This window comes from Rhipicephalus microplus, chromosome 2 (genome assembly GCF_043290135.1).
Source record: "Rhipicephalus microplus isolate Deutch F79 chromosome 2, USDA_Rmic, whole genome shotgun sequence".
Taxonomy (NCBI): Eukaryota; Metazoa; Arthropoda; class Arachnida; order Ixodida; family Ixodidae; genus Rhipicephalus; species Rhipicephalus microplus.
Window position 1 is genome coordinate 93,494,719 of NC_134701.1, and position 14,449 is coordinate 93,509,167.

The window sequence follows — 14,449 nt, forward strand, 5'->3', positions numbered from 1 at the left end:
CGTGAACGCAAACTTGAGCTTTGTGTGCTTTGTCATAAACGTCTATTGCTGTGAGGCTGGCATCATATTCAAGGAACACTCACTGATCCTCTGAAAAAGAATCTCCCCTGAGCAAACATCGATAAAAATAATTGCTCGTTATCTATGATACGGTTCAGTGTACCCGTCTAGAACACGTCATATGAGCTACGTTGTCAACACAAAACTATCACAAATCTGAACAAGAAAGTGCTCCAAAGAGTGCACAGAATGTGAGCAGTCTATGTTTATAGCTGCTAAATAATAGCGAACCCACCACGTACCCGTACACGTACATTGGGTGCGCAGTCGAGGGCCTCGAACGATGTTCACTTTTAAACGGCAAGTGCAAAAAAAAAAAAAGAAAAGTGTGCACCCTCATATGGCATACCATTGGGTAACAGTGAATTTCGTAGTGGTACTAGTTGATGCGTAGCTGCGCTTCCACTTATGTTCAGTGCGCGCAAGTTACATTACTTTCGTGCTCTGAATATGGTTTCGTTTGTACTGGCGTTCTATATGAAAAGTGGTACAGCAAGAAATCTCTCATAATTATGATAATGAGAATTTTGAGCGTGCCTGTTTAGGTGTTTCAATTTTGCGATAAGTTGCGGCAAACGCTTCTGCATCGGTGGCGCATACCTCTGAATCCCGGCGTAGAGCCTTTGCTCGGACAACTAGTTTAGCAGCAGCGACAGAATTCCACTTCTGCCACTTACGTAGCTCATTGTCCAGAAAGAACTGGGCGAGACTACTTTGTGTATAGGTACACAGCTGCCCGAGTTTCGCACAGCTCAATTCACGTCAACCACCATAGATGGAACGTAGCGCAACTGCTGCGCTAACCAGGAGAACACGGAGCGCAGCGTGTGGACGTGTTCCACAACAACCGACGCACGAAGGCACACACTACATTAGTACCCCAGGTCATGTCGTCTCACCACTGTCGTTGTCTCGTCCTCGAAGTCTCTTCGCTATCGCGGCGTTTTGAAACCCGCTGTGCTCTACGTTCTCACTTTCTCCTTGTTCGCTCTGCTGGTAACGCAGCGTCTTTCAACGTAGGGACAAGCTCCTAAGGACTTTAAAACCATCTTATCATTATGCATTACACGCATTCCAAAAATAAACAACCAACAACGACGTTAGTTAAAATATTTATGCTGCTGAATATTTCTGCACTGTAAAAAATTATGTTTTAACGTCGAATCTGGCCGCGAAAATAACAGACTGTGATCTGTTTCTCAAAAAAGAGTGGAAGTGATCTTATAACACAATCCTTGTACGATGTTTTTAATAAAACTGCGGGGAAGACTATAAATGAGCACTCTAAGTTTCTGTTCCGGTGCTCATTTCCTAAAATAGAAGAAAATAAGTCAAGCTCATGTATTTTGTCACGTGGTGCACTAGCATCCGGGAAGCCGGAAGCTACGTCTTTGACATTTTCGGACTCGCTGGCAGTGGTGGTGGAGCGTCGTGCAATATTTTGTGGTTTAGGTTCACGCGTAGCGATTCGTTACCTTATATATGTGATCACTTTTTGGAATGGTGTGATGAAAAGTTTCGTCCGCACGTTGCGTGTTAGCCAGGCAGAAAATAAATTTTCAGAGCCTCCGTCAAACGGAGACTGCTGTTTTTTTTTCAATTACAGAAATCCTCCCCAGCACCAATTTACGAGCAAAGTCTTCAGTAAACTGAGACAACTTTTTGAGGGTGTGTCTTTGCTTGAGCAACACTTTGTAGAACGTTTTTACTGCAAGATGACTATTTTACTACACATTTCTCCGTATCACTGTCAGCTACCACGCATGCCAATGTCTAGGGCTTGTGTATAAAGGTTAGGGGCCAGTTTATGTAATTATATTAATGTATAATATTCCTGTTTTTTTTTCTTCAGCCTACCACAACCATGATTGCCAGGAGCAGCAAGTCATTCCTTCTCGCCCTCCTGGTGCTCGCTGTCGTCTGCAGCATGGCAGCCGTGCAGTACGGCTACAGACGTGGAGGCTTCGGAAGGGGCTACGGTGGCTATGGTGGCATCGGCCGCGGATTCGGGGGAGGAATCGGTCGCGGCTTTGGCGAATACGGTCGTGGAGTCGGAAGCCTTGGACGTGGATTCCTCGGCTGAAATGAGGAGTCAGTTTCATGACTGACTACCCCACACTGCACACATCAAAAACACGTCCATGCTATTTAACATGCTATCTAGATTAATGAATATTTTATGAGAAAAACAAGTTGTCTTGTGGAGGTCTTCTTATGTAGCGTTAAGAATAGGCATAATAAGAGAAAATAGCGTCAATTATCTTGGTGGCACTCGAGCTGATAGGGTTTGTTATCACCCTTCTACCATGACTGCTGGCTCGCTTTACAGCAGCAGAATCTGCCGGACCATGGCGAATACCAAGTAGTTGCTTCACAATCATCGTTAACCTAACTAAAATTTGTCAATGTTGATCAATGAGTGACGTAATTTTGCATTGCTCACAAGAGGACAAACATGACGTTAAAGACTCAATTGTTCTTTTTATTGGGCATTCAAGTTCTGGGAAAGGTGGACGAAAGATAAAACTTTCCTATAATTCGTCATGTAAGTATATCAGATGTTAGTGTAGAGAATTCACGTGTTGAATTTTAGACCGAACAACAGACATTCATCGCACTTTCAGGATCATTTTGGCACTCCTGTTTTTAACATAGATGCGTACACGAACAAACATATGCGTAGTAGAATTATCCAGAGGCAGTTCTCCTTAGCAGCATAGGAAAACTCACAATATCGCTTATGAATTCACTTGCCACAAGGGGAAGATGAAAATCATCTTTTTTTTCTTCTCACCCAACGTATTCAACGTGGCCTCCGCAACCCTTTGATAAAATTGATTACTTACGTGCTGTTTTCACTGCCTCTAAAATTGGGGGAACTTCCCCTCGTTTTGCATATCCTCAACGTTTGGACTACTCTTGACCAAGATACGGTGTCATGAAACGACATAATCGATTCACGTGATGTCACGTCATATCTTAAGTGACACCACAACACGATAATGATGTTTTACGGCAGGGTTTTCGAACACGTGGTCTACGAGCTTCGTTGCGTCCGGCACTTCACTGCCTCCGCCGAACATTTAAAAAAGTTTTCTTGTTAAGTACGATCGTCAGCTACACAGCCATGAGAAGTATAAGGTGTTGTCTCCATGAAGCATCCCATGTGGTCACCTTGTTTTGAAACATAGCCATGATGAAAAACTAGATTTCATAATGGGCGTTTACGTTTGAGTCATTTGGGAGATAGATTTCCACATGTCCGAAACGTTGCACCAAGCATCTTTCAGGAATTACCTGGGACAGTTTTGTTTTGTTGGCAGCGTTTATGGACAAGTCATTCAAGCGTAGTGTGTATTTTGACAATTGGCAAAATGAAGCCTTATGGCATTGTGGCGACTTTGCAACTTGGCTTAAAAGTTACAATCCAAGAATGGTGTGAAACCGCTTTTAGTACGTGCACAGGCGTTTCTTTTCTTTTTTTAGAGGTATGGTTAAGGTTTCCACCGAGAAATGCAGTCAGACTGGCAAATGAGAATCGAACCGGGTTCGAACATTCTATCGCGTTCTACTTTTGAAGACAGAAGGAAGTAGGAATTTAGACATAGGTAAAACTAGCAGAAAGAAGCACAGAAAAAGATGGACGGTGTGAAAATGACTAAATGAAGAGGGAGAAAAACAAAGGCACAGAGAAGAGAGAAAAATAGAGATAACTGGAATGAAGAAAGAAACAGTTAAAACGACAGAGAAATGAACTGGTAGACAAGGAGATTAAAGGCAAAAGGTAAGCATAGAAAAAAAGAGAAGGGGAGAAACAGACAACGAAGATGGCAAAAGAATAACAAATTGAAGAGATAAAATCATAGAAGGCTAAAATACTTCATAGAAATACAGATAAACAAAGAATCGCAGGAAAAGAGAACAAAAGAAAACAAGATAGAGAAAAGTAGAAATTAGATGGCCTTGAGAACGGGAAGGAAGATAGAACATTAGGTACATAGTGTGAGAAATAAAGATAGCAAGCAAAAGAACGAGAGAAATAGAACGAGAGAAATAGAACGAGAAGAAAGACAGAAACAGATTGAAAGATACAGAAAGGAATGGCTAAAAAGAGCAATTATAGCAATGTATAGTATTGTATAGTATAATATACCAGAGTATAGTGTCAGAAATATAGAAGCAAGATGGTTAAAAACTAATCAAGCCAGAAACGGTTAGGCACGTACAAGATCTGTTGTCACCCAGTTCTGCATGACTTTTGCAAGCTGGGTTAATTCTTCAATGTGATGCCCGAAAGTTCAATAGACATGGTTGCTTCCTTGTAGTTCTCGCGAACTAACGGCACTTTATTAAGCCATGTTTTAGTTTAAGTACCTTAACAGCCTGAGCAAGCATTCCAAAAGAGAAGGACAATACAAAACATTTTTGACAGTGACAATGCAATTATTGAAAAATATATAACAGGGACACAGTAACAAAAATGATTGCATATGCTCCAACTTGTATGCCTCTATTGTTACAAAGTACATTTTAAATGCGAAGTATTTTTTTACGTACTGTAAGCACTTGAAGCATTATCTATCTATCTATCTATCTATCTATCTATCTATCTATCTATCTATCTATCTATCTATCTATCTATCTATCTATCTATCTATATATTGTCAGTTATCCAGTAAAGAGCAAGTGTGGGATTAAAAACGCTAGTGAGAACTCTAGTCTTGGTTTTAGAGGTATTTATTTCTGTTCACAACTGATCAAAAGAGTGGGTCGTTTTCTCTAACTCACACGATTATCGCATATCTTGCGATAATCTGTGTTATCTTGAACATCTTGTGTTATCTTGCTACCATGCCACTAACGCACACTGCTTTTTTTTTCTCACGCTTCCTGGACAATGAGCGTACTGCACTTTGTGTGTTTTTGCATTAGACTAGCATTGCCGGTTTTATTGTGTCCCGTAGGTGTTTGTAACGAGAATCACTACTGCTTTTTTAATCGTGGGCCGTGCTACTGATTGCGCGCGCTTGTGTGTGTGTCGTGACAACCTGAAAGCTTAATGCATCATTGTTTCCCTGTGTACCGCGCACCGCGTTACTGGTCGCGTGTAAACTTTGTGTTCAAACCCTGCACTGTACCACTCCCGTCCTGGCTGCCAAAGAGTGGCTGGCAGTATTGAATAAATGAACAAGGAAATAAATAAATAAATAAATAAATATATAATCAAGTGCTTGTCACAATTCAGAGAAGTCATGCGAACAATTTTGTATACTCCAAGCGTATGCAACTTGTGCACACACTTTTCCAATTCAGCATATGCATCGAAGTAATGAGCATAAGTTTCAGTGCCATTCTAGGGACTGTAGAACAAAGCGAAGGGCTGATATTTAAAGAATGAAACGGGTGTGCATCTAATCCGTCTTTGCTCCGCTGCGTGGCGAATGTAGTTGCGCCTTGTTGGGAATTAGAAGCAGCATATTTCAAAGGCCGGCATACAGGCAAGACTGAATTAACACAGCTCAGTTAAGGAAGCTAACCTTTTAGAGACTGCAACTCCGGAACTTATAAAGATTGAATAAGGTGCTTGTATCAATATATACAAACCGTGACTATATTTTAACAAAAACTTACCAACAGAGAGCCCCCGGTAATAGAATTGACCACATACATCTTACTTGTTACACACACACACACACACACACACACACATGCACATACGAACACACATACACACACACACACTTACACACACACACACACACACACACACACACACACACACACACACACACACACACACTCCTTTTCCTGTTCCTGGCAAATACTGAAATTCTACTGGAAGCAACGAGACAGCTCGTACAACTAGCAACATTTATTCGATAGGTAATAATTAAAGTACCTAATTAAATCTGTAAAAGCCGTGTTTCGTTCTACGAATTACACAAAATACACTCACGGGTAGAGCAACTTACAAAGTTCATGCTTCTACCATTCTAGAAATTTGTTTCTGTGGTCTGCGTCAGCAGGACAGCCAGCTAGGAATTTCGCAGTTTATTAAAAGGCATTATAAAGTGATAAAATATAGGCATTGCTTAAAACTTTCAATACGAACAGCTTGTGCGTCTTTGAAGCAAGAATAGCTTTCTCTCTCTCGCAACATTACTCGTTCTGGATGTTGCGTGTTTTCCGTGCTCTCGAATGTGAACTACAATTTACCAAACGACGTAAAGAGTGCGCAGTAGGATGATAGATGTTCCTGAAAAAAAAATAACCGGTAACAAGCGACCACCACCCGATTCCTGCTCTTTGATTCTCCTCAGATCGACCTTGGAAAGGGAACAGCCTACGCATGAGCCGTGAGGGTCGCAGCCTTTCTACGCAAGGTCATACGATGGACACTGCACTGGTCCTTCAAGAAGGGAAATAACCTTTAATGATGAGCGCGTATGTGCAATCCCACTTCGGCAGCAAAGGAGCCTTCTTGTGCTTTGGTACGCAGGAGGGGGGCGTCACCGGTTAATATCCGCCGGTTCATTTCGCATTCTCATACCTCACCACCACGAGCGGCCTATTTACTCCGTATGAATGGCCTCATTGTGGTCTTACACAATCATAATGGCTTCATCCACCCTTTTCATCAGTTAACTATAGCGAAGAAGACCTGTACATTCGAATGTCCAGTTTTCACAATGAAGGGTGCTACCCTAATCCACGTCAGGCTTCTTTATTCATCCACTGCTTTGCGCCTAACCTTCGCACAACGCTTTCACAGCAGTATGGTTGCTAGCGATTTGTGTTGCCCCCACAATGTTACAAAAATAAAATAAACCTCAATTGCTCCGATGCAGTGCATGCGGGTATGCTAATGCATTATAGTGACTGCAAAATCAGTGTTGTGTGGACATTTTCAGTAGCCTAATATTTATTAGTCTTTGTTTATCAATATCCTAATGTATTACGTTTCTGACGTGTTATCGGTGATAGAAGTGTCCCACAAAAAAAAGCAAAAAATGAGAGCGCGCAGCCTTCTAAAGCATGAAATTTATGTCTAATATTATTCGCAAACTGAAGCCAGCGTAAGTACCAAAGAAGGCCTAAGAAGCCTATATACACATTAATTGCTTAGGCGGCTTAACTATTGAATCTATCCGCCTAATGATTTAGAGGCAGCGTCGGGTTCTGTTTTGGATAGGTCTAGAGTGCCTACGTTTTTATCCTACTGTCAAGCGCCTTTCCGTCTATTGGGCTTTGCAGAAATAATTTTTCCATCACTCGGAGCAGGCTACGCCATAATGTTTGGTAAGCTTGTCAATTGTTTCAGGTTATTCTGTAAGATTGCGCAAGAGGATGCGACTATTCAAATTTTGTGTGCTGCAACGCCCATCTGGTACATAGCTAGAGTTTTGAATGACCAGTTTTTGAAGAATGATTTATTCTGATTACCATGAGATTGCTCATGGCCGATGATTGGGATCACCACTATCAGTCTACTGAATGTCATTATTGCACTTCTGATTTGTATTTATTGGGCTTAGGGTCACTAAAACAAATGTTTCGTCATTTACTGTCTGACAACTACATAGATGGCGGCCAGCTGGATATAATAATTGTTTGCATGTAAATATACGTACTGTTGTACAGCTGGCAATATAATATTTGTTGCATGTAAATATACGTGACGTCGAACTCGCATCACTGCGACGGGACATTCCATGCAACCAGTTCAGGATCTTCAGGGCAACGCCTTTTGGTGAAACTTTTTGAAGGTGATCAGAAGCGTTCTACTGCGTTTATCTGAATAAGTCTCCATATTATTGGTACTAAGAGGTGAAGTGCAGTGATGGAGTATTAGAAGTCCATAAAAAAGAAAGTGTTTAATGCCACGGTCTACCGAAAATTTGTAACATAACGTTCACCACGGATCGCGCATCGGTAAATATACACCGACCGATAGAAAAGGCCTCATACCAAGAGATTTATCTATTGAGAATATTTGATGGTCGAGAGCAGAACCTTTCGGTCAGCGACAGTAGGAGCCGGGCACCCTACCCATTGAGCTTCTGAAGAAAAGTGTGTAACAGGACCAGTTCTTTGTTTCTCTGCCGTTATCGTGCTTCCCCTCTTGTTCGTGTGTTTCCCGCGGTGTCACGTAGCTATGCTCTACCAACGCTTATGAATGAGGCTTCACACACGCGAATTATCTCTGAAACCTTTTTCCTCTACAGAGAAACTTCGGTAGTAGGAAGAAATGGTTTTCATCATCTGTGATTGGACAAATTAGGTACTGAATCCCTACAGTAATGTAGGGATTCAGCAATGTAGGGTAAATTATGAGTATTCAGTAATTTATGAGTATTCAGTAAATTATGAGTATTCAGTATTCAGTAATGCAGGGTAAATTATGATCGCGGCTTTAGATTTCGAAATGCAAATGTACCATACGGCGCCGACTTGAATGCATTAAAGTGAAGTAGTGCTTTAGTTGCCAAGCGCCAATGGTGATTGGGCAAACTCTTAGACATATTCGTACAATGAAGAATGAAGTGCTTTATGCAGACGCAGTTCACTTTCGTGCTAAGTCACTTTTTATGGTGGATAGAGCAATGGCGTTTATTAACATCCTTATTTAACGAAGCAATCGAACTAATATTTTAAAGGGTACTGGAAGGTTGTCATTATGGGTAGGAAGTACTGATGCCAGAACTTGAACCAGCAAAGCTTGTTTGCTGTTAAACTACAGGTAAACAAACCATGTTGCCAATAGAACATTCTCTGCTCGAACAATCAAATGGACATGCTTTTTAGTTTGTCGTTCAATAATAAATAGTTAAACGCCACCTCAGTAACGCTGTTGGGGTGCTTACTTAGTTAAATTAGAGAGCTTTCAACAACAGGTTTTCCCGCTCACTTTCATTCAAGTGCCAGGCTAAATATTCCTTGCGGCATTGAAATAATCAGAGCACCAAGCGATGTAATCCATGGGCCAAACATTTAATCCAAATGTAAACATATTATATCCAAGCACCCACTCAATTGGGGCGCATGCAAGTGAATTTAATTCAAGTGCCAGCAGGTTCAGTTCAATTGCCAACGGCTTTAATTCAGGTGCCAGTCAGTTTAATTCATGCACAGAAAGAAGAATACGGGGTGTAAAAACTACAGTAAAACTAAAATGCAGTTCATACAGTATATAGAGTACTAGTTGCAAAGTAGAAAAAATCATTATTATTTGTATGTGGCGTAATTATTTGTGAAATAAAATTGCGGCTGTTGTTCACTTCAGCCGTGTTTGTACTTTGCTATGTACAAGCTTGTAGATGAATGCTTTGGTCGGGTGGACTCATTTTAGTAGCAACAAAATAAAAAGTAGAAACAAGTTAACGAATACTTTGCGTTCATCACTAAAGCTCATAATTAGATATGTGTAGCACTAGAGGACCGGGACAGGTCATGTAATTCGAAGGACAGGCTATGGTATTTTGTGCAGGAATGCATACTAAGATATGAAAAACCTGGCCGTGGGCAGCGACGGGTCAAAAGCAGGTACATGCTGAAAAAAATTAGAAGGCCTCACAAGGCAGAACAAATTGGAGACAATTCGATAAGGTTTTCGTCCTGCAGTGTTCGTAAAACGAAAGCTCATGATCTTTATGTGCACAAAAAAGTAATATTTTACATTCATATTAGCTGTTATATTTTTATTCAAACAAAATTATGTGTATCTGATGAAACACGCGTGTTTGAAAAAACCACGCTTCAGCACCACTAGTGCCATCTGTTGTATGAGAACGGGAGCATCTCCTTTGATGCTTTTATAAAAAACTTAATTCCATATAACCGAAAGAAATGTAGGCTTAGTTTTTTAAATGGATATTTCTGATTTTATGAACGGATTATTATCATCTATCGGTCCCTATCGCTTTCACCAGGCAGAGGAGAGGACTGCGAATGCCTCAGCGAATAAGCAATCAAATGCCTTCTGCTGAACACACGATCGACATGAGTCTCTGTATACGTGATGGTGTAGATGATTAGCCCGGAATAACGCAGTAGTGATGAAGCATAGACTAACATGGACTCCATGAGCAAATACATTTACTACCCATAAATGCAATTATTGCGCACTGTTTTCTGAATTTGAAGCTATGACACCAAAACGTTAGGGGGAAAGATATAGCACTGGTCCTCCTTCCATAGGCGCTAGCATGTATAGGCGAGCGAGAATTTCTTCCTGTCCCTCCACGTTAACATTAAACCAACATTTAAACTGAATAAAGCGGCAAACCATGTGTACCTGGTGCCCGGATTAAACTTACTAGCACTTGACTTAAAGCCATTGGTAATTGGAATAAACATGGTGATACTTGAATTAAACTGACTGTTATACGCGGCCTAATCGAGTTGACTCTTGAATTAAATAGGTTGGCGCTCCCATTAAATGTTTATCACATGAAATAAATAGCTTAACACTCAGTTTATTTCAATGGTGCGCATAATATTTAAGCTGGTACTTGCAATAAAGTGAGCGGCAAAACCTGTATAGTTTTGACATGGCCAGTGATCAAATTCACTGACGTGTAGCTGGACATAGATGCGAGTTCCTTATTTACAAATAATAGTAGTCCAAGATTATCTTAAAGATCCCATTTTTCAGACTAGCCTTTGACTGCGAATAAACGGCGCCCTGTCATTTTAATGGGCGTCCGAGCTGGTTCTATCCAGAGTTTAAAATAGGCCGAAACACTCAACAATGCCATGACTGCGCGTTGCTGGCTGTTGCGTGTAGAATGTGAGACTATGCTTTGAGATCACTGCACTCTCCACCTATACTGTAAATGTGTTCATAGAATACTAAAGTTGACCGGGAGGTTTATCAGAGACATAATGAATGAATCCCGAGGACTAGCAGCATACAGAAGCAATGTTCACTAAAGAGACACTCACTAGAAGTCAATAGACAGGGTGACGATTGTAGCATTCATTCTGTTACGCTACAAAGTAATGAAACAGGCTTATTCTCAGAAGCATCGGAACCCTCGAGAAATATATGAAACCTAAACTGAGACAGGTGTCACTCATTGATCGTCCTATTCGATCGGCGCGTTTCTGTGTGCAAAGCCGGAAACTGTTACCCCTTTGTGTTGTTTAGTCAGGAGCACAGGTCGCACCCTTGATTATGAAGAGAAACAATCTTTGTATTGCGGTAGAACGGCTTAGAGCTGTTCCTTCAGGCAAGCAGGAAGGCGTTCAAAGATGGTTGAGTTATGTTTGTCGATGTATAGCAAGAACCTGAAATTGCATACACACTGCTGATGGCCACCGCTTTCCTCATGTCTGCTATATAGTCGTGCTTCTGCTGAGTAGTTTCTAACTTTTATTTGAAGACTATGAGCATCGCACTCCCTGTCTCTCTCCGTTCAGGTTATCTGCCCTGCACACCCGTGATACACCTAGAACCACTTAATTTACAACACGACAATGATTTATTCCTTGAAGTGTCACGCCGCCCTAGCTGTCTACTTCGCATAACCTGTATTCGCACAATACGTCGGAGCTGGGTTGTTCTGGTAAAAAAGTGTGAAGCGGCACTGATTCCTACTACGCAGTTTGTTAAACGGGGTAATGGTCACATTGTCATGGCATAACCAGAAAATACAAGTTTGCTGACATATCGTAAATAGAAGTAAATCAAGTACACCGTATTAAACGAACAGAAAGAAGGACAAAACAAAGAGACATTTCCTTACGGCACTTTCCATCTCTGCTTTGCAAAGAAGTTTCTCTACAATCTGCTTTATTAACTGCCAAAAACACACGCAAAACGCTACATAATCAGTCAGCAAGGGATAAGCGCGGAAAATAAAATTACCAAGTCATTCAGTGACAAACATTTACCTGTGCTTTCATATCTCCTGTCTAATAAATATTCGCGATAGACAGCCTTCCTCATTTGAGAAATGTTACTCGGAAGATTGTACTATATGATGTACAATATGTGGGTAATCTGTTAGAAAATCGTGTAGTCGGCTGCTGTATTCAATACCACAGAATAGGTTTTCATTTGCACCGGAAATTGCTACGATATTTTGAAATCTCTAGAGCTAGACGTAATGTACTTTTTCAGGATGACTAATTACTGGCCTTGGAGAGGCTGATGTTGCAGGAAGACAGCGTCACACTTCTATTCTACTAATTAGGGAAGCACAGGTGGACGTTGGCTTCTGTAAGCATATCTGCCAATGACCTTTCCACATCGATGCGAGAGGCGTCTTGACACTCAACGACAGTATCGCTTGTTTTGATCGCTGTGCAGGGAGGGGACTTCCCAGGCTGGGAAGTCCCCTGCCCTGCCAGCGAGTTAGACAGCTTATGCTCGAAAGACGTGTCGGCGCGTGATTGGAAAGCGTGGTATATAAACAGGGCCCATTCGCCGTTCTACCAGACAGAATCTTCTTTGCAGCCAGCGCACAAAGAAACCTCAAGTGAGTTCTCTAAATAGTCAAGTGTATTCACTGTACACGCCATTGGTTAGTTTTTCGCCAGCAAATACCTCACATGTTGGTTTTTGGTATATCGCGCAGAATCTTATTGGTTGTTAGCTCATTTTTAGGGCGGGAGTCATTGATCAGTGAAGTTGACATAGAATGCCTAGACAAAGACAAACAGAACGCTGAGCTGCTGAGCTCCGTCCGAATGACGTTTTCGTGCTGTCACCAACTTCAGCTTGCTGTGCTTTCTGTTTTCAACTTATGCTTTTATCAGACTGTCATCGCAGGGCAGATATACTCACTGACCTATTAATAACACACACACAGCACCAGAGTAAAGCTATTTTACTTGCACACATGACTGCTGGTTATATAAAACATGGTGATGTCCCGCCTATTGATTTTTACATCTTTATTGTTACAAAGCTGTCGTTCAGCTAAACCTAAATTGTCACCCAGAGTCTGAAAACGACAGCAGCCATTTGTTTAGTCTTCGGCAATTCTAGTGAAACACCCTCCGCGGTTATAGAAGTAATGTATGGTGCTCAGCGGCTGAATCCCAGCTGCGGCTCTCGTATTTTCCACGCAGGCTAAAATGCTCGAGGCCCGTAAGTATAAATGGAGGTACACATTGGAAATCCCCTGATTGCTGAAGTCTACTAAGAAGGATTTCTCATAATCATACCGTAGATTTACAATGTGAAACCCAAATATTTATTATATTATTATTACCTCAAAGCTACTGTCGAGACACAATAAGTACGCGGGATAAACTATGGACAACCGAAGCACAGGTCATTGAATAACGTTCACTTTTGAATAACTGCAACCGCCCAACCCCCCCAAAAAAACCCATGTTCAACAGTAATTCGGCATAATTTTCTAGGTGCATCCGTCGCCGTAGTATTCATAGATAGCTAATTACAATCAAACCAATGACTATAGCGCACACAATACCAAACAAAGGCGCTCTAAAATATCATTTTTTTCTTTGAATGAGACATTCTTTATAAAAATTGCAAAAAATATTTTACAGGAATGCAGTTTGCGCACTACAAACACCAAATGAAAAATTAAATACTGCACATGCTTAAGCAACATCATAGGCGAAACTTTTTGGCTTCTCTATAAAACAATTCGAGGCTTCACGCATAAAAGGGTGGAGGTCATGTTATCGTTCATGTATAATATAATCATCACTCTGTCACTATTTTATTATGTCATTGTGGATGGCAGTTGTCGACTACCACCGAATCTAGCTAGCATTCGCGAAGGGCGCTTTGATGCCAGATTTTGTCATTTGAAACAGTGCTTAATCTTTGTGATGTATTTTCTTTCTGCAGATTACCACAGTCATGATTGCCGCAAGCAGCAAGTCCTTCCTCCTTGCCCTGTTGGTACTCGCTGTCGTCTGCAGCATGGCCGCCGCCCAGTTCGGCTTCGGGAGGGCCTTTGGTGGCTACGGAGGAGGCTTAGGCCGCGGATACGGAGGAGGCTTCAGCCGCGGATACGCAGGAGGATTCAGCCGCGGATACGGAGGAGGCTTCGGCCGCGGATACGGAGGAGGCTTCGGCCGTGGATTCTACGGCTGACAGGAAACTTGAATCACAGGAATGACGACCCAACACTGCTCACAACATTACAGACAGTCCATGCTTTTCAATCCGCAATAAAATATTGAATTTCGATAAATGATTTTTCTATGGAAGTCTCTGTATTTTACCGTCTGGAATACGCTAATTAGTGGAAGGCAAAGTAATGTTGTTTCTTTTTGTGCCACTTGTGCTGATGGGATCCCCCCTCACACTTCCACCATGCATGCTGGTTCCCTTTTCGTGTACTGATTGTGAATATTGAGCAGCTCCTTTCGAATCATGCGGAAACAGAAATGCAAAGTTTTT

General features: G+C 41.5%; 1 long non-coding RNA gene across 1 annotated transcript in view; it reads left to right on the forward strand.

The window, feature by feature from the left end:
• LOC142796323 (uncharacterized) overlaps window positions 1-14,243 on the forward strand; it is a 32,116-nt gene extending 17,873 nt beyond the window's left edge. The window contains exons 2-3 of the long non-coding RNA XR_012893743.1: window positions 1,913-12,542; window positions 13,892-14,243. This is a non-coding gene — a long non-coding RNA (uncharacterized LOC142796323). The remainder of the gene's footprint in view (window positions 1-1,912; window positions 12,543-13,891) is intronic.
• Window positions 14,244-14,449: the final 206 nt, after the last annotated feature.